General features: G+C 46.4%; 1 protein-coding gene across 5 annotated transcripts in view; it reads right to left on the bottom strand.

Moving 5' to 3' along the window:
* The window catches only part of NCOA1 (nuclear receptor coactivator 1), a 193,297-nt gene extending 187,994 nt beyond the window's left edge, over positions 1-5,303 (bottom strand). For all 5 annotated transcript variants that reach the window (XM_061990185.1, XM_061990187.1, XM_061990186.1 and 2 more), the window contains exon 1: positions 5,014-5,303. The gene's annotated coding sequence lies outside the window, so the exon portion shown is untranslated. The remainder of the gene's footprint in view (positions 1-5,013) is intronic.
* Positions 5,304-25,766: the final 20,463 nt, after the last annotated feature.

Raw genomic sequence — 25,766 nt, 5'->3', positions numbered from 1 at the left:
GTAATCCCATAGATCTGGGAAAGCTGCTCATTTGTTTGTTTTTTAAAAAGTTCCTCATTCATTATTTCATCATAGGAATACCAGAAACAAGCTTACTTCTTGCCTGGCCTGGCATGTTGCCTTGTTTCTGAAGTCTTTACACTCTGAAAATCAAAAAAAAAAAAAAAGAAAAGAAAGAGACACTTGGGATTTCAGATGTCACGTTAAAAAGGAGGATAAATTAAGCCAAAGAAACATTGTTTTGAGCTTGTTTCTTAGAATATTCCATGACAATTAAAAATAAATAAAATGCCTCAAAATAGCCATTTTAATTATTTGTGTTCCAAAATAGCTAATTGCTGGATCAGCATTGACTGGGACATTTATGACACGCATTTAAAACAAGACCCAATGCTTATGGATCTTTTCCCTCTGCAGAAAAACGCAGACACATCCAAGAGCCCCTCCACTGACCACCTCTAAGAAGCTGACAGTTTAGAGGATCCTTGCAGCAAAATATGGATACTGTAGAGTTCACTAAGACAAGCCTGCAAGCTGCTGACATATATTCACTGCAGTTTTCCTTTCCTCGATCACCTTCCTGTAACTCATCAACTTGCACTGGAATCACTAAATCAAGGCAAATCTCCACGTGGACACACACACTGGTTTAAACACAACTGCCAAGATAGCTTGTCTCAGCTTACAGAACATAATAAACCAGTAAGCAGGTTTAAACAGATTTAAGAATATCTATGTGCAGATTTACCTAAGTTGGTTAGCAAATCCACCTAGTTTAGGCCACACAACCTTGTCCCTCAGACCCAAGCAACTTGGGTGAGGATTCTCACTGCAAAGTCTGTGCACAAAAACCCGTCCTCGCTTTTTCCCCCACTCACCCAAGGGCATCTAAGAGAACCATCCCGCTGCTCCTTGTGCTGAGACACGTTGGAGTTTCTTCCCAGTCAACTGGGTCAATCACACGAGAACTTAACTATCTTTTCAGGGAAAACAGTAGGAACAGTATTGCAAGATTATCAGCGCAGAAGCTATTTAGCCTGTGTTTTCCCTGTGGAACATACTGGCACTAGCCCAAAGACAAGCGAAGCCTAGTTTCTAACCTACATTCCCAGCCAGGTAAATTAGTTCAGGTTTAAAGAACCTCCAAACCAGTTCAGCAGTGGTTTTTTTTTTTCCCTTTGTAAATGACAGGAGCTCAGTAAAGTATATGGTGCTGACACATCCTTTATACCTAGACCAGGCCTCCGAGTGCTTTAAAATTTGTCCCACGGCAAGCCACAGCATTTCAAATGGTCAATTTTACATGGAGATGCTGCTGAGGTGGTAAAAACCTGTTCAGCATCACCCTGACTCACATGTGCAAAGGCTAAGTATGCAAAGAGTTCGAAGCCGTTTACAGGCAAGCCATAATTTTTAATATTGCAGCTACAGGCAAACATCCTATTCCAGATCCTGCTGCACCAAGGGAAGAGGTTAAAGCTCCTGACTGTTCTCAGACTGATCAGAGGGGCCACTCTGGTGAATCCTCTCTCATCCACCATAGCCCCAGCGGGCTGGATCAGTCCAGAAGCAGGCAGAAGGCTCAGGCATTGGCAGCACCACAGTAGGCAGTCACCTTCCAAAAGACCACAAAACACTGGCTCACTGCAATGTTACTTTAAAAAAATTCCGAAGAACTCCACATTGAGGCTGCTAATATGCTGTGACTACCAACTTTCCTGCTGCTTGTCACCATCCAACTGCTTCCCCATCCCAGCTCCATTCCTCTACCTCTTCAGGTTTAGGTGGGAAGTTTTTGGAAGCAGAGTCCACTTTCGCTCCGTTTTTGCATCACTCCTACCTGACTGTAAACCTAGTCCCTGCCCAGGGTTCCTGGATGCTGCAGCAATACAAATAACATAGAACCGCCAATAAAAACTGGTTATTTGTATCTGTCAGCAATTCAAAGCTTGTAAGTAGAAGCAGTGGTCACATGCTGTGGGGTATTACACATCACCTTGGCCTTTCAGGAATACGTGGTCAAAATATTTACCTGTTAGTCCGAGCCCTTCCTGCTTAAAATCCTGTCTTTAAAGGCAGAGTCTAACTTTTAAAACTATTCTTTTATTCCTTCTCTTTGATCAGAGAGATAAGAACTGCGCTTCAAAGAAACACAGTCAACCAAGCAAAACAAGAATAACTCGTCATATAAAGAGTTTCCTTATACAAAATATACTGGTTTTCAGCTGGTAAACTATTCATTGCAGGAGACAGGATATTTTTAGTAGCAGCACTCACAATTTCATTTCTGACAATCCCTGCAAAGTCTCATGCAAATCAGCCCCCCTCATATTAGCAAGAAACAAGATGCTGATCTCAAAAATATGCCTATATCATTAAGCAAGCCTAATAATTCCAAAGGCTTCGAATATTTGTAAAAGCCCACCCAACAACCACGCCAAGAGACACGAGACAAGTCAAAAGAGGACACATGTTCTGAAATGCAGACTTTTACAATGTGAGAATGACAGTGATACCGGCTCCAATAAATCTACAGTGGAAGTGTATGACTAATTGTATGAATTAGTCATGCAGTTGCGAGCATGTCTCGGAGCATTATCAGAGTGCAAGGCTTGGGGAAAACACGCACGCTTAAAATCAAAGTTGGGCCCATAGTGAATAAGAAGTAAAGGCCTGTATTCTGATGAGCTAACCCTCCCCTCCTCCGCCTCCCTGCTTCTCAGGAAGCCTATTTGTTTTGGAAGCAAGGATTTGTGCTGCCATATTGTTTGGCAACATGTTTCAAACAACAGATACCCATCTTGAGCAAATAAGTTGAGATTTAACATTTCATCATGCCCATCGGCGTTGAGCCAGGTGCAGTATTGCCAAAGTTACTACTGTTTATTATCTACCATCAAGAGCTGTTTGTCCCCCCTTAAGTGGCAACTTGAACTTTAATCATTTTCACAAAAACAGCGCTGCAAAGCTGTGGATACTACACCACTCACCAAGCTTCTCTGCAAATTTGTATCTTTGCGGCCAGCTTTTTCCTTGTTTACAATGTTTCTCTCCACGCTGCTCTGCAAGAGACCTAGGTATAAAGCCAGAGATGCACCACATACTACCTATTCTTCCATATGTAACATGTATTTTTCACTTTCTCTGGTGTAACAAAGCTGATGGCCACAGCACAAAGAGTTGAGAATATATATCTTCACCGAAATAAGCTGCAGGTGAAAGATCACAACCTCTAAACCACAATGGGACAGCGCATTTCCAGAAAAGTAAAAGAAGCATCTTTTTTGTTCATATAAATTTACCATCTTGCTACTAGAACTCACTGGGTATAGTACTCCTTTTATACATATATATATATATATATACATACACACACACATACACACATATGCAAATTTTACACACACGTACATATATAAGTATATCCTGCCAGCCCACACAAACCCCATTTTCTTTTTTTTTTCAGTTTAAAGCAGCAACACGAAAAACACAAGCCATGAGACAAGGAAGAAGAACATACAAGCACCACCCACACAAGTCCAAATTTCCAGTTTTAATGTACTTTGCTGTGTCACTCTTTTTCTTTTTTGGCTATGTTGTACTTGGGTAGTGAAAATTTGACATCTACTGTAGGCTGATTAAGCTCCCAGTGAAAGCAAGCAGCAGCCCCAGACAGTGCTCCTCTCACCACCTTTGCAAACAGGCTCTTTCGGGTACAAAATAAACCCAGAGATCATCACTCAACACGCATGACCCAGTTCTCCACCACCGAAAGGTCAAAACACACCTAGGAAACTGGAGGGCTTGAGCGTGTGTAGCAACCTACATCGGAAGGAAACAGCTTTTCCGCAACAGATTTTTCTACCACCAAATGTCATATTCCAGAGGCTACAACCTCCCTGCCACACAAACCGGGGCTAACACTTACATATGCACCATCAGGTATTTGGGGCTATTGGCAATCTGCTGCTGGTCCGTATCTCTAAGGGAGAAATGAAGCAAATTGAGGGCAAAGCACTCCGCTGGGAACAGGGAGGCAGACACTAGCTTTGCCACCAGCTTCTTGCAGAGCCTCCCCCCCTAAACCTGACAGCTCAGGCACCCCTCTGAGGAGCCTGCTCCCACACACAGGTAGCTGTTCCCTGCTCCAAAGGCCCCAAAACCCATCCCGTACCTCACCACTGCCTCCAGTTATCCTTGACCAGACACCCTAGCCCTGAACTTATTTGCCTCCTCTGACAGCTACAAGCTCCCCGATGGGGTTTGGAGGTGGTTTTGGGGGACACAGCCACACACACCTGGGATGGGATCACGGGACACACACGATGCCACAGGCAGACAAAGAGTTGCCACCTAAAATGCCACCAAACAGAGCGTTCTCCCTGCCCAGGGGGGTCCGAGGGCCCCCCGCAGGCCTGGCCGCGGCTCTGCTGCCTCCCCTCAGCCATCATCCAGTCGGTAAGGGACTGAGAGGGGAGTTGATGGGGAAAACTGCTTTTTCACTTTTTCTATCAACTTCAAATTATTAATAATAATAAGGTGGGGGTATTTAGGAAAGAGAGGGCTGGGATTTAACGGCTCGAGGCGGGAGAGGCTCCGCCGCGCACGGTCCCCCGGGGCGGCCCTTCTCAGCCCCCCGCGGGAGGGGGAGGGAGGGCAGGCGAAGGGGACGGAGCGGAGTGGAGCGGAGCGAGGCGGGGGGGGGAGGCCGCGGCGCCCCTCCGCGCTCCGCCCGCCGCCATGGCAGCCCCGGGGCGGGGGGCCGGGCCGTCCCCCCGCCTCGCCCGCCCCCACCGTGACAGCTGCGCCTCCTCGCAGGCCGGGGACTGCAGCGGGTGGCGGGGGCCGGGGGCGGCGTGTCGGCCCCGCCAGACACACCCCCGCCCTGCGCGGCGGGACAGCGGGGCTCCTCGGCCGGCCTCCCCCCGCACCCGCCCGCCCGCTCGCCCGCCTCTCTCCCTCCCTCCCTCCCTCCTCCCGCCGCCAGCTGCGGCGCGGCCGGGCGCCACTCACCTGCCGCCGCTGCCTGGGTGACAGCCGCCTCCCCCCGCCGGGGCTGAGGCCGCCGAGCTCAACGGGCAACGCGACAGCGACTCCCCCGGCCAGGCGGCGGGGGCGGCCCCGGGGGGGGGTGGGGGGCTGCCGGTTCGCAGCAGCCCCCGCCGCGATCGCGGTGACCGGAGCGGTGGAGACGGCGGCGGGTGCTGCTGGGGCCCCGGTTCCCGTTGCGGGGCTCCCGGGCACCCGGGGCCCCTTGCCTGGGCGGCGCGGCGCGGCTGCGGGGCTCCGGCTCGCTCGCCGCTCTCCCTCCCGGCGGGACGGGGCGGAGCTGGGCACGGAGGACGAGGGGGGCGGTGTCGGAGGAGGCCGCCGCGGCCCGGCCTGGATCCCTCCTCCTCCTCCTCCTCCCCCCTCAGTCGCTGCTGGCCGCCATCTTCCCTCCGCCCCCTCTAAGAAGCGACCTCTCGCCGCGGTCCGGCTCGGCTCCCAGCATTGCGGGGCGGAGGCGATGGGGAGACCGCAGTCACATCGCTGCTCCCCGGGAAGGGTCAGAGGGAAGTGCGCGCCATCTTGGTGTCAGAAGGGTCGGCCGGGGCCTGCCCGCCGCTGCCTGAGGGGCTCCGCCGATCTCAGGGAAGGGGGAGCCTGCCCTCGCCGGCCCAAGCCCCCTCTGCTGCCATCACCCATGTCCCCACAGTGGCCTCAGCCTCGGGACTGTGTTCTCACTGCTCCCCAGGCAGCCCCACTGCCTCGAACCCAGGCCTCGGCTGTCATACCAGGCTTGACTTAAGGTTTGAGGAGGTGTCTGCTGGGCTCAGGGTCTCCTCATCCCGCTTACCTGTCAGGAGCTGCTGTCCATGAGCACAAGCATTCCATGCTGGAACATACCTGCTGGTTCTTGTTTCCCAATCACCTTCCACAATGAGGCTTTGAGGAAGACTTAAAAGGCCATCTCAAGTTATCACTCTTCTCCCATCTAGATATCAAAAGGTCTGAAATGTGCCTTGGTTCAGAGCTGGGACCAGTAACATGAAGTTCAGCAAGCAGTGTGGGGTGATGGATGGTACCATGCAGCCCTCGACTTGCCGTTTGGTCTGCTCGCTGTCTGTTCAGCTACTTCCATGCCAAGCTGCTGCACATGGAGCAGTCTCAATTCCTCTGACAACTATTTTATCCTGTTCAGGCTGTACCTGGTTACACTATTCATCCTCTCTGTGGAACTGTGACATCCCCAAACAACTCATGTGTCATGAGCAAAACAACTCAATGGGTTGAATAGTTAAAATAAACCAGAGCTTTCAGGTGGCTCCTTTTCCTCGGGGGCTTTAAAGTGCGTATGTTACAACAAAACAAATCTGCCCTAAAAGGCCCAGTCAAGCACACAACATGGCAAATCTACCTGGTGTGGTCAGCCACATTGTCAACTAATCTGGATTTTTTTCTTCCTCAGAAAATTATACCTTTCTTGGGATCCATGCAGTTATCTCTGAGGGTCTCTGCTTCCCAGAAAAAGCCCATGCAAACTTGTATTTCATAATTGCCTCCTTATCTCTGGAGCAACTATGAAGGGGATGAGCAAGATAAGCCTCAGTTAACTCCTTTGATCAGCAAAGGGCCAGGGGATATTGATCACAGTTGTTCAGAGTTGGTTTTTTGTCATTTGGGGATTAAAAAGGCTTTTTCCTAGACTACTTTTTAGTAATTCCAACCTGGTTAACTGTGGGTGCTTTTGTATAAAAGTTATGTGTGTTTGGCCATCTAGACAAATAGTGAACTTTTTTTTAGAACAATTTCAGGCCTGTGCATGTGAACGAAAGCATTGAAATGAGCAGGAAAGCGGTGGAGGAACAAGACAGAGGAGAGCAGCAACCTGAGATCCTGCACCCACAACAAGATCTCTGCTGCAAAACTCACGCTGTCCACGGAGTAACGAAGGAATGCTTCTGATTCTCCTTTAATTGCATTCTTGGTAGGGGCTGAGGCAACATTAACAGCAGCTGCATGCTGCTGCATGACCCTTCGTTGCAACACATCTAGGTGGAAGTGCTAATAGAATCCTTCTGGTCCTGTTCACTTGATGACAGCAGTGAGGGAAGGGAAGCTGTGTAAAAGTCCCGGAGTCTCCTGAGCTGCCAGCTCTCCACTGCCTCTGCAGGCTGTGCCCACTTCAGTTTTATTCAGGCAGAAAACGCTCAGCCTCGACAACAAATACAGAGCTGGATGTTAGAATATTTCCCTTCTGTGAATTCCTCACGAGAAAGTAATATATGAGCTAATCTTAGGCAAGAGGGACATTGTAAGTTTCCAGTGATAGTAGGACTGAGAAGTATAAAGCCGTTTTTATTACTTTATTCTGCACATTAATTTTTCAATGGAATGCAGGCATAAACAATGCTGTTCTTAAGTACATTACAGAGCTGTCAGGCTTTGACAATTTAAATGAATGAGGCTTCAAAACGTATTATGGCAAAAAAAGATTAAATGTCTCGTTGAAACACACATGAAGTGAAAATGAAATCCATCAGCAAAATGAAATTATTTTAAAACTTCCTAGAATTAAATCGAAAACAAAGGCCTCTCTCACCAGGTATGTGATACCACGGTGGGTGAGATTTTATCTGAGTGCAGCTTTAACTTTCAACTGACTTCAAACAACAAATAATTTACTGCTGTTGGATCTTAATAGCCTCAGCACTTTGTGAAACAAGATGATATGACAGTCTTCATTTTACACGTACAGAGCAGCGTTTTAGAGGCTTAAGTGGGGGGCAAGCAACAAGTAAGTGATGGAATTGCCAACCAAAGCGACATCAGGTCTCCTGGTTGTCCTATTTCCTGCCAGAAACCCTCCGTGTGACGCTGTCGTCTGTAGACCTTTTTCCATACAGCTTACTTGGGCTAAAGGCCATTTTCAGACTTTATTTCTGTTCACAAAGCAGCCTATTTTAAGAGTTTCTTATAAGCCACAAGTAGCCACAGTACAGTCGTTAATCTAAGAAGGCAAAATTAATACTATGGAGTTCTTTAAAGCTTCTTGGCCAGACTTAGCGTTGTAATAAGAAATAATTTCTTTGATGATAGTATTGCCTCTATTTAATATGAGTACAGCTCCTTAGAGCTGAATATGGGCTTGACTCTGCCTCAGGCCGAGCTCCTCTGTTACTGCTGGCATGCTTGTCCCCTAAAAAGTAACAGAAATGTTAAGATTGGTCTAAATGGGGGGTTGAATAGGAATGTCAGGTGTGGGAACACCGGGAGGAGCAAATGGCTGTTGAAGGGTAGAAGAATGGCATTTGATGATGGCATCTGGACTAGCAGGTCGTCAGGACTGCGGCATGAATCTATCTGCATAGAGCCTGTGAGCAGCCAGAGGCCTCAGAGGTGGATGATCTCTCCAGAGAGTGAAGCATCACTCTCAGCTGCTATGACAGCAAAAAGCCAGTACATGGAAGAATTGAGGCCTGAGAATGAACATTCCTTGTCCTCCAGCACATCCTGAGATGAGGCAAGAGCCCTGGACAGAAGCACTTTGGCACCTAAAGGTACTACCTGGACACTACGTGCTGATTCTGAGCATGAGAATAGGATTTAAATCAGCTTTGTTATAATTGTTTTTTGTCCATCTTCTCAGGTTGCATGAGCAGGTGTGCAGTGCTGCAGCATCGTGCCATCATTTCCCATGTGACATCCTCGTTGCCAGTGTTCCAGGCCACCAAAAGAGATGAAGGTTTGCATTTTTATGCAGCAGAGTATACATTTCACTTCCAAGAAAAAAAAAAAAAAGCTCTGAGCCAAGAGCAGGATGCTTTTAACACACTGATTTCACACCTTTTCCAAACCTCTTACTTTTACAACTTTGCAAACATGCTTTAGTCAAAATTCATGCACGGCCCCATTAAGGTCAACCAGTTGTTTCTCATTCAGACACCGACTTAGCCCGTGCTGGCTTGTGCAAGCACCGTGGCCTAACTGCTGGCTACAAGGAGAGGGGTGGCAAGCAGGGGAGGAAATCCCTCCCTAGGATAGTTGTCGGAGGCAGCGCCTGCTCCCAGCACCGCTTGGGGAAGCCTTAATGAAAAGCAGCTCATCAGCACTTACGTAACCTAATGATAATCCGGCTCAGGCCAGGCAATACTTAAAGCCACAGCGTCTCTCTGCCGTGACCTATTTTATGCTCGATGCAAGGGCAAAAGTATGTGGTTTGTAACTTTGCTGGGTCCTTTACCGCAGAGTTATTGCCCGTCAGTAGAAGAGCCCCCCGCGCACGTTTCTTCTGCTTTCCTGCCTGCAAAAGCAGCCGATTCAGATTTGTCAGTGGCTTTTTATGGTATTGGCTCCAAGCACAGGCACAGCAGAGAGCAAATTGTAAACAATTAAAAGGAAAACATTTAATGTCCTGCAGGAAACTCGGCGTACTTGAATTTCAGCCTCAGAAGCTGCAGAGGGTCTGGGGGTATGTTGCAAAGTACTTCTAATGCCATGCTCAACCACACAGAAAGCTTTTGTGTTTTTATTAGACCTCAGAGAACAAAAATGTATGCTTCCATATTCCAGGGTCATATTTACATTTGACTTAAGAAATTCATTAAGATGGCACTGGCATAACTCAAACTGGTATGACTGGCCAACCCCCCTGGAATAATTTTTGGGTTTACCTCTCAATCTGCAGAAGCATCAACAGGAGATTAAACGCAGACATGTCAATTCAGATCTCAGCATTTAATCTGACCACAGATGGTGTCAAAAGAGGGACAGCCATGCAAAATAGCAGCAGATTTTTTTTTCCTAAACAATTGCTTTTTTGTTTGATAAAGATTGAGAACAAGCGGCCAAACTTGAAATCTCAGTTTCCTATGGCTCCTCTCCTAGAGAGCTTTGAAGCATTATTAATGGACTGATTCCTGTTAATGATTAATAATGTGTTTATATTTATGTACTTAACTAAAGTTATTAGTGTTGCTATTATTAATTCCTATCTTTCATAGGACAAATATTTCATTCCTTCTAACACTGGTTGAGCTAATGGCACAGCTGGTTGCAAACACGAGGTTGTAGTGTTGTGCTAACTGTAAGAAATGCTGCCTGTTACACATACAGTGTCCTCATTTTGGCGTGACACTTAGGTTTATGTGAAACCCTGTTGCTTTCAAATCACTGATGCCAAAGCTTAGTATTCACTGACACAAGGAACACCAGGTGCTACCACACATGGTACATAGTGCCGACGGATCCCCAGAGCAGATCACAGGGATCTGCTGGTCTCTTTCAGGTTGAAAAAGTTGCTTGAGCTTTGTTTTTACTGATTTGTAATACGCAGCATTAGACAGTTTAAGATCAGAAGGTAAATTAATTTTTTTAATATTTACAAAACTTCAAGATGGTAGAAACATCTCATGATATTTAAAAGGGATAATAGTAATTTCTTAAATGCTAGTCATAGTGTTTGTTGGCTTTTGAAACTTCTTCCTGTGGAGCCTGCAACCAAAACACTGCTGCATTGTACTACCATTTAAGAAATAGAAAGTGGAACTAAGTGTAGATTATTGAAATGATGTGGCTGATTATAAACTCTAAAGGGAAATCATATAACCTCATTTCCTCATCTCATATGAGCAACAGGCTAAAAAAAGGGGTGGGAAAATGTTTTTTGTTTTGGTCATTTCAAGTGTTACTAGTCACGGAAGTCAAACATACTTTTAAATGCATTTAAATACACTTCAGAGTCCCTTAAAGTGGACTCATTAGATGTGAAGGAGTTGGTTCTAGATGACAAAGGGGTAAGGGTTAAGCAGCTCCTGCACAGCTCTTGCATAGGGCCAGATGGTGTCACATGGGTGCCTGTGTTTGCCTGTACCTGTCACTCAGCCCTCCTTGCAATGCACTTGGCTGATTGGATAATACTGAATATAGGAGAAAGAATTTTCTCGTTCTTTCCTGATGGATTTTTGTTGTTGTTATTGGCTGTTAGGTGGCCTGTGTAAAAAAAAGTTGATTGTTTCAGTCTTTTGGTAAGTGGAATGATAACTCCCATCAGAGTTGGTGTAACTTGTCCTTTTTTGGCAATTGTGCCAGAGAGACAGAGTGCTGAACAGGGAATAAAGCAGAGCCTTATGGAATAAAGCAAACCCTATGGAGATGATCTCACTGAGAACCCCCTCTATTTACTCACCGGTGCTTAGAGACTGCCAGTTTTATTCAGATATCTACTCCATCTGTGAAATACTTTTCCTTAACCTACTTTTAATGCCTTTGAAGTATCATCTGCTTCACTAGTTTGAAGAGCACTAAAGCCCTCATGCAGCCAATAGGCACTTAAGTGCTTACTTTGAAACCAGAGTAGTTCAGTGAGGCACACAAAACCTGCTGCTATCAGACAGACCTGTCAGCCCTTCTTCACTCTGTAGCTTCCAACAGCACACAACACCAGATTCTTGCTCCTACGCCTCAAATCCATCTTCTCCCTCTCAATGCATGAGCAGCAATGTGTCCTTGTGGGCAAGCAGGCCAACAGCATCCTGGGATGTATCAAGAAGAGTGTGGGCAGCAGGTCAAGGGAGATTCTCCTCCCCCTCTCCTCTGCCCTGGTGAGGCCTCATCTGCAGTCCTGTGTCCAGTTCTGGGATCCTCAGCTCCAGAGAGACTGCTCAAGAGAACTACTGGAGAGAGGCCAGTGCAGGGCTACCAAGATGCTGAGGGGACTGGAACATCTGTGTGAGGAGGAAAGGCTGCGAGAAGAGAAGGCTGAGGTGGGACCTCATCAGTGCTGAGAAATCCCTAAAGGGTGGATGTGGAGAGGCTGAGGCCAGTGTTTGTTGTGTGATGGCCAGTGCCAGGACAAGGGGTAACGGGCACAAGCTGGAACCCAGCAAGTGCCAGTGGCACAGGAGGAGAAACTTGTTTGGTGTTGAGGTGAGGGAGCCCTGGCCCAGGCTGCCCAGGGAGGGTGTAGAGGCTCCTTCTCGGGAGGTTTCCAAAGCCACCTGGACACATTCCTGTGCCCTGTGATGGAGGGGAACCTGCTTTAGCAGAGGGTTGGGCTGGATGAGCTCTGCAGGGCCCTGACAAACCCCTCCATTTTGGCATTCTGTGATTAGGAAAATAGTGTTGATACTACCACAGCAGCTTCTCTTCTAATTGGGGATCTTGAATCACTGTGGGTACCACTACCGTCCCTCCCACCAGTGATGCTGACACCCCCACAGCAATTACCAAGTTCCTCTTCTATCTCTCCCTGTTAATAGAGGTTTAACACAGAATCTTCCCCATTGCCTGTTTTACTGCACCATGAAGTATGAGGTAGAAGAAAAAAGGAGAGTTTTAGCCAAAAAACTTCATTGGCCTTATCTATGAGCATCCTGGGCATCTTGTTACCCTCACAAAGTGCCTCAGCCTGCCTGGGGTCTTCTCAGCTCTTGGTCTCCATGAAATCTTCTGCAGTTAATTAGGTCCTGAGTTGTATGAGAGACCCCTGCAGAGGCAGATGCATTAACCTGGATAACAGATGCACTAGAAGTGATTAGAAATGCAAGAAAAACCAGGAGAAGCAGTCAAGTAGAGAAGAAAGGGATAAAGGTGGTGCTTCAGGAGTACAAAACCACAAGATAAACAGGAAGCAGTATTTGTAGTTAAAGGGGTGAGTTCTTTGTCAATTCAAATCAACAAAGTGCAAAGGGAGGATGGATCCCCTTTGTCACAATCTGAAATTTATAGGTCATGAACAAACTTTTCTCCATTTTGTCCTCCGTGGTTAGTGCAGAAGAACGAAAAGTCATTGAATATTAAATGTTGGGTTTTCTTTCACCATTTGTATATATTTAGTAACTGTTGTTGGTCAACTGCTGTGGCTGGAAGCAAGAAAGGAAATGGAGCAGAGCAAGGGCAGAGAAAATTTGAAAGCAATTCCAGCATCAGACATGGGTAGCTCTGATTCTGTTGCTGCAGATGCCTCCTCATACTGATAACTGTAACCCCTTCCACTGCTCTGAAGATGACACAAAATTGTGGCAATGGATCACCAACGTTGATAAAACTTGGACATGCTGCAGTTTCTGTTCATGGAAGGTACAGTGTGGGGGTTAAAATTGTGATAATCTACCTAGGAGAGGTTATCCTTATTCCGTGGTGGAATAAGGAATTGTGATGGAGCTTGAACATATAAATCACCCGAGACATGGGCATGGAGAATAGAACAATCAAGGGTTAAAGTGAATGTAAAATCCCAGAATATAGCAGTAACTGGAAATCAGATATGAAACATCTTTAGGTCATGGAATCATAGGATCACAGAATGGTAAGGGTTGGAAGGGACCTTTAGAGATCATCCAGTCCAACTCCCTGCTGAATGCCTTTCTTCTTTTGAATTCAGCAGTCCTTGCTGAGAGAAACCCATTGGTGTAGCAATACAAGACTCCTTTGTGGCAACAAAGCAGCAGGGTGCCCCACTGCTGCACCACAGGAAATAGTTGTATTGGTGGCAAAGTCCAACAAAAATGTAGTCCCTAAGTAAAGGAAATACTTCTAGTGGGGACTCACAGCTGGGTTGGGTGTCATGGTATACAACTCTGTGAGTGGCCTAAGTGATAGTGTATTATGAGCTGAAAGTTTTTCACTCCTTTGGTATAAAAACTCAAACCTAGAATGGCCTAAATTAGGAGGTGCCATGCATCGTGTTGTATGACAGTGAACGTCAAATTTAGGAATCAAGCAAAAATGTAATGAACTCATATTGGGATCATAAGGACCAAAAGCAAAATAAATGTGTATTTATTAAATTTTTTACAATAAAAAGGATTACAACTGAGGAATATTTTAAAACATTGCTACAGCTTGTTGCCAAATGCAAATGTTTGTGGTTGAGACTACTGATAGTAGGCTTTCTCACTAATGGCCTCTTACCACAAAAACACCCATCACCATAAACATATATTATGTAAAAAACGATGTCCAGGTTGATTTAAGTTCCAATCCTGGAAGTGAAACGAGACCACATTATTAAGAGATGTGAGCTAAGGTATTACGCATACAAAAAGAAATTGACTGCCAGAAAATGTATGTCTGGGCATGCTGCACTCACATGACCCCAAATGATTTACCAGTCACTACGGTTAGTCAATATTAAAGCTCAAGAGTTTAGCAATGGTGTAGTGACAGATTTAGAATTTCACTCTGAAAACAGAATTAAATAGGCCCTACTAAACACAGTCTGGAAGATCTTGTGGTCCTGCTGAGAGAATAAGTACTTGTATGTGGCATCAACTAGTAGTTAATGATTCTTGGATACCAGACATGGGAGATGGGTGTTTGATATATGTGGTTTCTCTGTAGTTTCCCTACCTTCTTTGCTCAAATAGCTGACCCCCTCGGAGCAAAATGTGTGTGTAATGTCTCTAATGCAGATACAGAGGTAAAACGTGCAGTATTCACCCTCTGGTACAGTCAAGACCATATAGTATGGGATCCCTCGAGTAAACTTAGTACTGCGTTGCAAGGCATACAGTGAGGAGCTGAAGCATTAGCAAACTGATAGTCAGCAAGAAATTTTTCTGTGAAGTCAGTTGAAGTTAGCTCAGCATCCTGTAACGGTCCTATTTGGGCCTGAAGGCCAGCTTTTGTTCTCCTCGTCTCATAATGAAGTAGCATTGATTTGCCCACACCGCTTAATGCTGTTAGGAGGATCATGCTCCTTGCCACAAGCAGCTCTGAATCTCCTCCAGTTCTGCATTACCCTGTTTGAGGCAGGATTAGAGCCTGGCAGCTGTGAATTGCCACAAAGATGCTATATATAATTCCTCCACATACTGTCTTTGTGTAAACCAAGAATTTGCTTGCTTGTTTTCTATCAGATTGCTTACAGAGCAGAGCTCCTCACAGATCTGTCTACAATTATATGCTTGTCCTTTCCCTGAAAGATGTAGCTGAAGAATAGGTTTTTCTCCCAGTGCACATTCCACTGCAGTTATCGCCAATGTTACCTGCCATTGTGTTGCTGCTGGTTTGATTTGCATCAGTTCCTTTGGAAAATGCCTGGGTTTTCTTTTGATGCTGCCAAAGTGGGCCTCACCTGCAAGTCCTTCGGTCTTTACTGCACCTCTCCCAATCAGGCTTTTAATAAATACATTGCAAACTAGACATACCGCAGAAAGTTAAATAACAATACTGTTAGCCTGGTAATGTAGAGGAAAAACAACTCCAGCTGAGCCCCCCTGCAGTGCTGCCTCCGGTTCTGGGCACCAACAGCATAAGGACACGGAGCTGCTGGAGCAAGTCCAGAGGAGGCCACAGAGATGATGCGAGGGCTGGAGCCCCTCTGCTGTGGAGACAGACTGAGAGAGTTGGGGGTGTTCAGCCTGGAGAAGAGAAGGCTCCAGGGTGACCTTCCAGCAGCCTCCAGTCCCTAAAGGGCTGACAAGAAAGGCCGAGAGGGACATTGTGCAAGGGCCTGGAGGGACAGGACAAGGGGGCATGGCTCCAAACTGACAGAGGGGAGACTGCAATGAGCTCTTGGGAAGAAGTTCTTCCAAGCTGTGAGGGTGGTGAGGCCCTGGCACAGGTTGCCCAGAGAGGCTGTGGCTGCCCCATCCCTGTCAGTGTTCAAGGGCAGGTTGGATGGGGCTTGGAGAAGCCTGGTCTGGTGGAAGATGTCCGTGCCCATGGCAGGGGTGATGGAACAAGATGTGCTCTGAGGTCCTTTCCAACCCAAACCATTCTGGGATTCGATGATTTCTACTTTTTGTTTCTAGTGTCCTAAGAGATTTTTGAGGCAGGACTCCAGCTCCCTGACTTCAGGAGAGCAAGTGCAATATTGCAATGCAAGTGTGCAGGTGAGCTGTCATGGGACCAAGACAAAGAGAAGGATGAGGAAGTGCCCATTTGGAAAGAGGAAAGAAGAGACCTCAGTGTTGGAAAGAAACCTCACAATTCTATATTGAAGGTGAATAACTGCAACAATGAGAAAGGTGGAGAAGTCAGATTGGAACCATGGGAATAAGGAGAAGTAGTAGGGAGAGGAGAAACTGGAGATCATGTCTTCCTTTAAAAGTAGAAGCTCTATGTGATTTGGGGTAGCTGTGCTTGCTCAAATCCATTCCATCTCATTTTAGCAATCACTGCAGCACCCAGGCTTCCTACAAAGGTTGCCATATCCACCTTCAACTTCACCAGCCCCTGGGCAAGCTGCTGGCTTGGGAATTATCTTAGCTTTTCCCAGGTGTTCACAGGAAACCCTGTGCAGCCAGGTGTCTCATTTCCACCCCACCTCCAGGGGATGCCAATCCCTATGTCAATTCCTCGAAGTCACATACCTCAGTCTGCAAACTGGTGGCAACTGTATTTCTCTTCTGTAGCCATGTTGTTGTAAGGATGGATTTGGAAATGACTGGGAGGCATTTGGTTGCCATGTTGGTAGAGCCATGAAGGAGGACAGAAGAAAAAGAGAGAGGAGAAAAGAAAGAATGAGAAATCAGAATAATTAAAGATCAGTCAGAAAAGAACTGCATCTCATGGAGAGTATTTTAAAAGAGCAGAGGGATGAAAACCAGTCTGAAGAAAACACATAAAATGAGGAAAATTGCAACAACAAAGAAGTGTAGAATATGAAGAGAAAAAGAAGGAAAGCTCACAGGGACCATAAAGTGATTTTTTATTTTTATGGAGACTTTCCACTTCTTTATTCAATTTTTTTAATTCAAGTTTTATTAGTGGTTTTGGCTCTGCCCTTGCAAACAAATCAGGCAGCACTACCAACAGCAGCTTGGGAGGAGGTGAGATGCTTTTAGAAGTCACACATCATCGTCTTTCTCTTTCTGAAATGCTGGCTGAGTTAACCCTACTGCTGGAAGGATCTGCCAAGAGGCCATGGATGTTGTCAAATTACTTCTTCGAAAGCATAGGCTCAAAATGAGTTAGGCTCATTTTGCAGAGGAAATTTCCTCTTGCTGAAGAGGCAAGTACTCTAAGAAAAGGCTGATACACTTCCTTTACTGATATGACACCTCCTTGTGGGAAAGTGCATGTGGCTATCACGTTGGCTACAAAGTAAAAATTAATTATAGTTGCACTCAACGATCTTACAGGTCTTTTCCAACCTAAATGATTGTATAAATAGACTATGAAATAGCATATAATATACAGATGGTAAAACCAGCACTATAGAGTCCTTATGTCAAATATTTATTTGCCCCAAAGTTTTGTGCAACCATTGAAATCAACCTGAAAAACACAATTTGGCACAACTGGGGAACTTCCAGTGCTAGAGAGTTCTTCCAGAGGATATCACCTAAATTTTGAGTACAAGTCTTGAGTCTTCAGGATTTTGCCATGCCCATTTCCACCTGGATATGTGCTGGAAGAGAGGAGAAGAGATTCTTCGTGTTTCGCCTGGCAAAGATCTTTCCTGGCTTGAGAGTGGGGCAGAGAGGAACCTCCTGAGGTTCAGAAAGGGCAAGTGCAGAGTCCTGCACCTGGGGAGGAACAAGCCCCAGCACCAGGACAGGCTGGGGGTGACCTGCTGGAGAGCAGCTCTGCAGAGAGGGACCTGGGAGTGCTGGTGGGCTGCAAATAAACATGAGCAGCAATGTGCCCTTGTGGACAAGAAGGCCAATGGCGTCCTGGGGGGCACGAAGAGAGAGTGGGCAGCAGGTGGAGGGAGATTTTCCTCCCCTTTGCCCTGGTGACGCCTCATCTAGAGAGAGGCCAGCACAGGGCTACCAAGATACTGAGGGGACTGGAATATCTCTGTGAGGAGGAAAGGCTGTGGGACCTGGGGCTGTTCAGCCTGGAGAAGAGAAGGCTGAGGGGCAATCTCATTAACACTTATAAAGGGTATGTCAAAAGGATGGGGCAACACTTTTTTTCTGTTATCTCCAGTGACAGAACAAGGGGTAATGGACAAAAGCTGGAACATAAAAAGTTCCACTTAAACATAAGGAAAAACTACTTTACTGTAAGGGTGAGGGAGCCCTGGCCCAGGCTGCCCAGGGAGGGTGTGGAGTCTCCTTCTTGGGAGGTTTCCAAACCCACCTGTACATGTTTCTGTGCCCCCTGATTGAGAAGAACTTTCTTTAGCAGGGGGATTGGACTACGTGATCTCTTGAGGTACCTTCCAAACCCCACTATTCTGTGATTCTGTGTAAGGAGGGCAGAGATAGTCCTGGGAGAAGCCTAGTGGTATTTTCTTGCTATGAGGAGCTGAGGAATTTGTTCATAGATTAGGCAGGTTTTGTGTTGGAAGGACACAGCTGGGGATTGGAACTGTGGACACAGCTACACCGCAGTTGCAAAAAAATCTGAGAAAGTCACTGAACTGTGTCTCTCTCCTCCCTGATAGAACCAAGGATAACAATGCTTCCCAAAGTACCAGATTACAGGGTTTAATTTCTATTTGCATAGTACTTTAAGATCCTGGCATCAAAATATTACTCCTTAGCTTAGTGAAGCAACTTTTCTCTCTGTCAGGATTTCTTCCCAGCACGTCTCATGTTCTTTTTTGTTGCTTTCTTAGGTTTTTTTGACTCTGCCTCCCTATTCCCTTAGAGGTTTGGTTTCTCATCTTTGTACTTGATCTTCTACATCAGAGAACTACTGCTGCTACAGCCACGCAGCTCTCTCTGCCCATGTGGATGACAAATTAATCTAACATTTCACGTCAGAGAAATACTTATTATGTCTTCTATCCCTTTTGTTCTTGTCGTCGTGGCGCTTCTTGAATTGTGCAGCCTGTCCTCCCCGGGGAAGCTCTGCATTCTTCCCAGAGAGACCACAGCAAGTCCAAGGACAGTGAAAAATGGAATATTATTTTCTTGCTGGCTTAGTGATTTTCATTTAGGATTCAGCAAATGCAGAGCCATCTGCTATGTATGAAATATCCAATAATAGTTCTCCAGTTGCTGAATTCTGAGTGGAAACAAGCCAGCAAGGGAGGCAGAGAGCCTGGCTTGCCTCAATCCTCCTCTGTGAGTGTATACAGGAGAACTGCCTCAATGTCTTTGCCATCTGATCGTAGCAATATTTCCAAATATACAGGTAACTTCAAGATGGAACTGGAGGTCAGAGGAAGAGGACATTCAATCCTCTCTCTCTTGGTGATCCTACGTATTGCTTTTCTTTGTTTAATGGGTGTGTGGTGACACTGTGCCTTATGAAACATAAAATAACAATGTTTTCTCCTGGAAGGTCTGATCCTCTCCCACCAAAACCAGTAGGACCTTAATCAAGGATAATGTCACTGGGAACAGTTTCAGGAGCTAAAATATTATCCCTAAGATCCAAGTCAATGGATGATAAGTGAAAAGAGATATAGAAATCTTGGCAGCAGGCGGCTTACTGTATAAAAGCTACTTTCAGCTTTTCATGCCCAAATCTGCTTTGTTTCCCTGCAGACACACAGCATTTTGGGTGCTCCTCCCAACACAGCTCTTCTGCTACTTTTGTTGAGCTTTTGCTGAAATTCCTTAATCTTCCCTCCTTTCCTGGAGTTAATGCTGTGTTATCTACCAAATTAGCTAACAGTACTGACTTCAGTTGTTGGTTTTAGAGCTGTTGGGCTGCACAATTAAGTGGGGTTGATTCAAAGTTTTGCCAGTGCCACTGTCTTGGACCACTGCCTGTCACCAGTGCTGCTGGGCAGACCTTACCTGGACTGAGGACAGTCCCACTGATATATTTAAATTGATGCAAATATCGTATTAGCAAAGAATGGTGTCAATCATGGCTTGTAATGAGTGCAGTTTGTGAGTATTTCAAAAGAGGTCTGCTAGAGGCTGTTACAAGAAGCAAGGACTCAGCTGAGACAAATCCATCCCTAGGACATCTTAGATCCATAGAACAGCCCAAGCTGGAAGGAACTTGGAAAGATCATCTGAATGGCATTATCTAGCACCCTGTCCACTTGAGTCTTGAAAACCTCCAGCAATGGAGACTCCACCATGTCCCTGGGGAGGTTGTTGCAGTACTTGACAGTGCTCACTGTAAAAAATATCATTCTTTCCTACTTATTTTCTTCCTTTTCTTATTTTTAATGGCAATTGTAATGACAAATGAAATTCTTTAGGTGCTGCTCTGGCTTCTGCAGCTCCATGGGGAGAGCTGGGCTTTGCAACAGATTGTTTCCCTGCACAACCATGAATTTCACTGATTTCTGTAGATGAAAGGGTGGCTGTAATAAATCATAGGTGCAAGCTGAGAAATAGGAGGACTTCAGCTCCACATGAGTGCTGTGCTGCTGGGACTGTGCCTTCCAGGGCTGCACCTGGCAGAGGGGAACAGTGGCCTGCAATCGTCACCTGGTAAAGGATAACCCTTAATTTCATAGCCAGCCTCGTCAGAATTAACAAAAGCAGGAGAGGCAAAATGCAACAGTTTCCATCTGGTCCTCTCTGCAGGACTGATGTACAGGGAAGGAGATGCTCTGCAGGTAAGGTGATGCTCTGTAGGTAACTACAGGAAAGGCAAAGCATGAAAAATCTTCCTGGATTACCCATAAATGTAAATATTGTTTAAAAATCCCGGAAGTTTAGTTGGAGGCAAGTGAGCACACATGCACTTGTACACCCTCTCCATTGGCTGTGAGAGGAGGGATGATTAGGTGAGAGAGGATATAGTGACCTGTGGGGAGGTAGAGGAGGAGGAGTCCCCCACGGAAACACCCTGCCTGCACTCCATGGCATGCCAAGTCCCCTAGAAAGGCAAACTGGGGGCTGCCTTGCTTAAAAGGCAAGCAGCACGGGCACTTCCAGGTCCGATTCCCTTGAGATATGCAGCCCTGTCAAGGCATTTGCCCTATGAAAAGCTCCAATGTCAGGTTGCCTCTGTTAGGGAATGGGCAACACTTCCTCCCAAACTGGGCATCACAACCCCGATAGGACTTCTCCCATGACACTGAAGGGTATTATCTCTTTAGATAGTGTAAAAATAGTCTAGGGAGGTTGGAGAATGACAGCCAGGAACGAACACAGCAGTGACAACTTTGTGCCAGCCTTTTTCCCATCATCTAACCACAGAATGGTTTGGTCAAGGTCATCTAGTCCAGCCTCTCTGCCATGGTCAGAGGCACCTTCAACAGGATCAGGTTGCTCAGAGCCCTATCCCATCTGTCCTTGAACACTGACAGGAATGGGGCAGCCACAGCCTCTCTGGGCAACCTGTGCCAGGGCCTCACCACCCTCATTGTAAACCTGTTGGGTTGTCCAGCCCTGACCCAGGCTACCCAGGGCCATGGTGGAGTCTTCATCCCTGGAAGGTTTCCAAAGCCATGTAGCTGTGGCTGAGGGACATGGGTGGCAGTGGCAGTGCTAGGGGAATGGTAGGGCTCAAGGGGCTTCAAGGGCTCTTCTAACCTCAACGATTCTGTCTTTCTATGAAAAATAAATTGTGAAATGTCCTAATTTCTATTAGGATCTAGGCATGGATTATCAAAATGTCAGATAATGGTACAACCACCTCATACCATCCTCCAGTAAGCAGCATCACCATGTTTGCAGATAAATGAAGCTGTTTCATTAATCACTACTGCCTGGGCCAGAAAACCTGTTGAAAATCACTCATGGAATGGAAAAAGGAACATCCCGCAGGTTTGAAACACCCTGTACAATCCCCCGATTTTAGATTTTCCCTTTGAATGGAGTAGTTTTTCTTTCAGTCTCCGTAGATACCATCATGCTGAGTATAATAATGAGATAAGCAGCCTCAGATGCTGTTAAACAACAGATGAAAAATGAAGCACTGAAAACGTCAGGCATGTGGTATTCTGAGTTATGTGACCTATGGGAGAGTGACAAGAAAATCCAGGAATTTTATTCTAAATAGGAAATCGTGTGGCTATGAATGAATCTTTGTGCCACTAACAAACCCCATGGCCAGAGCTTGGCGGGTGTTTTAGGGGGTTGCTGATGCAGTCAGGGCAGTAAAAACTCTGCTCATTTTTATGGTTGTGCAATTAGAAAGGTAAATGTGTGAGAGAAAACACTTTATCCCAAGAAAATTCCCTGTCACAGAGACGTGCTGAAGCACTTGCATCACAGGTGCGAAAAGTCAGTCGCCATCAGGAAGGCTGATGTATGTGTGAGGAAGTGTGTCAAGAGATGAGTTTTCTTCTTGTTTGGGATAATGTGGCAAGTGTATCTTTCTATTAAAATCCCATTAATCCACTACTGCCCAGCAAAGGTGCCTGTGTGGGGAGTGGGGGTGGCAGCTTTTTGGTGCAGCCATGCATTTTGGGACTAACCTTTCCACAGGAACCAGGCCCAAGGCAAGCAAAGCCCCTCAGGAGCTCAGGGGAACACTCAGACCCCACCAAATTTCTGCCATCCTCATGACAGTGCTCACAACACTCTGTCCATGCTCAGAACCCCCTATTTGGAGTTCCAAAGACATTTGTTTCGTTGACTGGTCACTATTTTCCTGACTCCTGCACAGCTACAGACCTCCTGTCCTTTTGCACCAGGTGCCAAATCACACCCACCGTGTTTTGCACCTTTCTGCAATATGTCATGGCACAAGGGAAACCAAATCATGGAATCATAGAATTATTTGGGTTGGAAAAGACTTTCAAGTTTCTCAAGTCTAACCATTCCCCCACCACTGCTACAGTCACCACAAACCCATGATCCTCAGTCCCAAAGCTACACAGCTTTGGAATCCCTCCAGGGATGGGTACTCAACCATGGCCCTGGGCAGCCCATGCCAGAGCTGGACAACCCTTTGGGGAAGAAATTGCTCCTCATCACCAATGTAAACCTCCGCTGGCACAAAGTGAGGTCATTTCCTCTTGTCCTAGCATTTGTTACTTGTAAGAAGAAACCAACCCCCACCTCACTACAACCTCCTGTCAGGGAGTTGCCAAGAGAGAGAAAGTCTCCCCTCAGGCTCCTCTTCTCCAGGCTGAACACCCCCAGGGCCTTCAGGCCCTCCCCAGCACACTTGTGCTCCAGCCCCTTCCCAAATGTCATTGTCCTTCTTTGGAGACGTTCCAGAAGCTCTGGAGAAAAATCTGCTGCGTTCCCCACAGGACATGTCCCTGCAGTGGATTTTGGTCCTGACTTCACCATTTTCTACTCCTCTGAAGGACTGGAAGCAGTTCACAGAAGATGGTGGAATGGGTTCTTTGGGAGTCTATGGCTGCAATGGGCACAGGACCCCATTTTCCACTGAAATCATTGCAAGTTTGGCTTGTACCATGCAGCAAGAGCTCAGATTTCCTCAATTCATCTCCTGGCTCTTCATCATGCCTGTCACCAAGCCTTGGGAGATGAAGCAAAGCTTTCCTGGGCAAACTGGCAATGATGGAAACTGGTGTGAATCGCTGAAGATCCCTGATTTCCTCAGCCAGCGGACCTGACCAAGGCTTCACTCTCACCACGTCGTGTTGAAAGGGGGATAATTTTATTTACCTTTCTTCTAAGGATATGGCAAGGGCGAGTGGTTTTGAATCTTGCTTTGGAGAGCAAATTGTGAAGTGTCACTGTCCATGAATTCCCCCAAAATACAGCCCCTTCTAACAGTAAATTTAAAAGGAGAATTAAATGTGAAAAGGCACCACTCCCACTATTAATTTCTTCACTGCGCTGTTCCCTCTCCTCTTTTATTCTGCCTCATTTTTAGTCCCTTGCCAACAGATCCTTGGCAGCTCTCATAAAAGCAATTATCATCTTTAGTAAAGTTTTTGCAGCATTTTTTTTTTCTTCATGCTGGAACTGAATTTTCTCTGTAATGTCATTCTGTCAGTCCCAAACTTCACCGGCTGCACTGTACCTCCTGCTCAAGCTTTTCTGCCACGTGCCCTCCCTTTGCATTTCTGGGGTTGATCAAAGAGCTTTTCTCTTTTGCTACAGAAGATGCTCAACCCCACGCAGCTCTGAGATGCTTTTGATTGACCAGGACTTGGAAGCAGCCCAAGGCATCACTCTGAGTGAAATTAAAAATACCCCCCTTTTCCACGGTCTGGAGAAATGTATGTGCTTGAAGGGCAGGAGCTGCACCTCCAGGAGATGCTTTCAATAACCTCTATTCTATTTTGGCCAAGGTTGTATCTGAGGAAGGAACAGAGAGCCTCATGCTTTAAAGAAGCTGTCCTGATAAATGGTCCGGATCAGACTTGTAGATCTGAATTTCTCCAGTTGGGGAAGTTCAGAATTGGAGCCAAATTGGCAATTTTGATTTAAATCCTCTCTTTTTGCTTTAATTACATTTCCTGTTGGCTTCTTCTCTCATTCTAGACAGCATGCGGGGTGACTCTGGGACAAGCAGACTATTACACAGCTCTGATTTCCTTGGCCTGAAGGATGCTATTTTTCAGCTCATCTCATTAAATAGCTGCTGTTCAGGGGCTGGGGAAAGCTGACGTTGCCCTGCCGTGGGACTGCTGCCCTGGATGTCCCACCAGCATCCATCAGGAGCAACCTCCCCTCTCCCTACCCAGTGCTGACATCTGCTGAGCAGGTGAAATAAATGGGAGGGATTTGACCCTGGGGTCTAAACTATGAATGTTTCTACCCAAACAAGTCAACCTGTGCTTCATCTACCATCATCCAAGAGCTGAGCAGTGGTGTCTGCAACGTCCTGTCCAGCCATATGTACTCATCTAGATGGGGTTTTCTCTGCTACTCATCTCTGATCCCATTCAAACACATCCAGCTCTACCCTTTAATGCCTTTGTGCTGTAACATGGTATATTCAAGGGTCTCAAGAGGCATCGTGGGCCGCAGAAATTATCTGGAAGCTGGAACTCTTCTATGAAGTCAGGCTGAGAGTTGGGGGTGTTCAGCATGGAGAAGAGAAGGCTTCGGGGAGACCTTCCAGCAGTCTCTAGTCCCTAAAGGGGCTGACTTTGTCCAAGGGCCTGGAGGGACAGGACAAGGGGAAATGGCTCCAAACTGACAGAGAGGAGGCTGAGAGGAGACCTTGAGAATATTTTCCCTGTGAGGGTGGTGAGGCCCTGGCACAGTTTGCTGTGGGTGCCCCATCCCTGGAAGCATTAAAGGGCAGGTTGGATGGGACTTAAGATAAACCTGATCTGGTGGAAGGGGCAGGGGGCTTGGACTAGATGATTTTTGAAGGTCTCTTCCAACCCAGACCATTCTGTGATTTGATGATTCTAAGTGCAGCAGATGCTCTCAATCAGCTTCTCCTCCTGACTCCTTTGCTCACCTTTGCTCTAGAAGCTACTGCAGAAAAAGAGTTTTCCCCAGCACACACCTTCGGGAAGTTGTGTTTGGTGTGTACATTGGTGGTATCAGGCACTTGCCAGTGGCAATCCTGGATTTTCACACCTTGCCCCCAAAATTTTGCATTAAGGACTGAGAATATGACACCCCTTTGTGGCCCATCTTGCTAAGCCAAAAAAGTTCTCCCTTTTCCTATTTTTTGGTTGCAAAAAGGCTTGGAAAAGGGAAAATAGGGAAAATCTTTGGGTGAAATTCCAATGTTCTCTGGAAGGCTTTGGATGCGGGACGGGATCCTGGGCATCAGCGTAGGCAGTGGAGGTCAGATGTTCCTAATTGAGCCATCCATGCCTTGTCCCTCTCTGCTGTCAGGTGGTTGCAGCAGTGTAGTGGTTTAGCTCTGGCTGGGTGCTGTGTGCCCACCAAGTCGTTCTATCACTCTCTCTCCTCAACTGGACAGGGGAGAGAAAAATATAACAAAGGGCTCACAAGTGGAAGTAGGGACATGGAGATCACTCAGCAATTACCAGCACTGGCAAAACAGACTCAACTTGGGGAGAATTGGGTTGATTTATTAACAATCAATCAAAACACAGTAGGGAAATGAGAGAT

This window comes from Colius striatus, chromosome 2, assembly GCF_028858725.1.
Source record: "Colius striatus isolate bColStr4 chromosome 2, bColStr4.1.hap1, whole genome shotgun sequence".
NCBI lineage: Eukaryota > Metazoa > Chordata > Aves > Coliiformes > Coliidae > Colius > Colius striatus.
The sequence above is the reverse complement of the archived record's forward strand: the minus strand, read 5'-3'. Positions and strand labels throughout refer to the sequence as shown.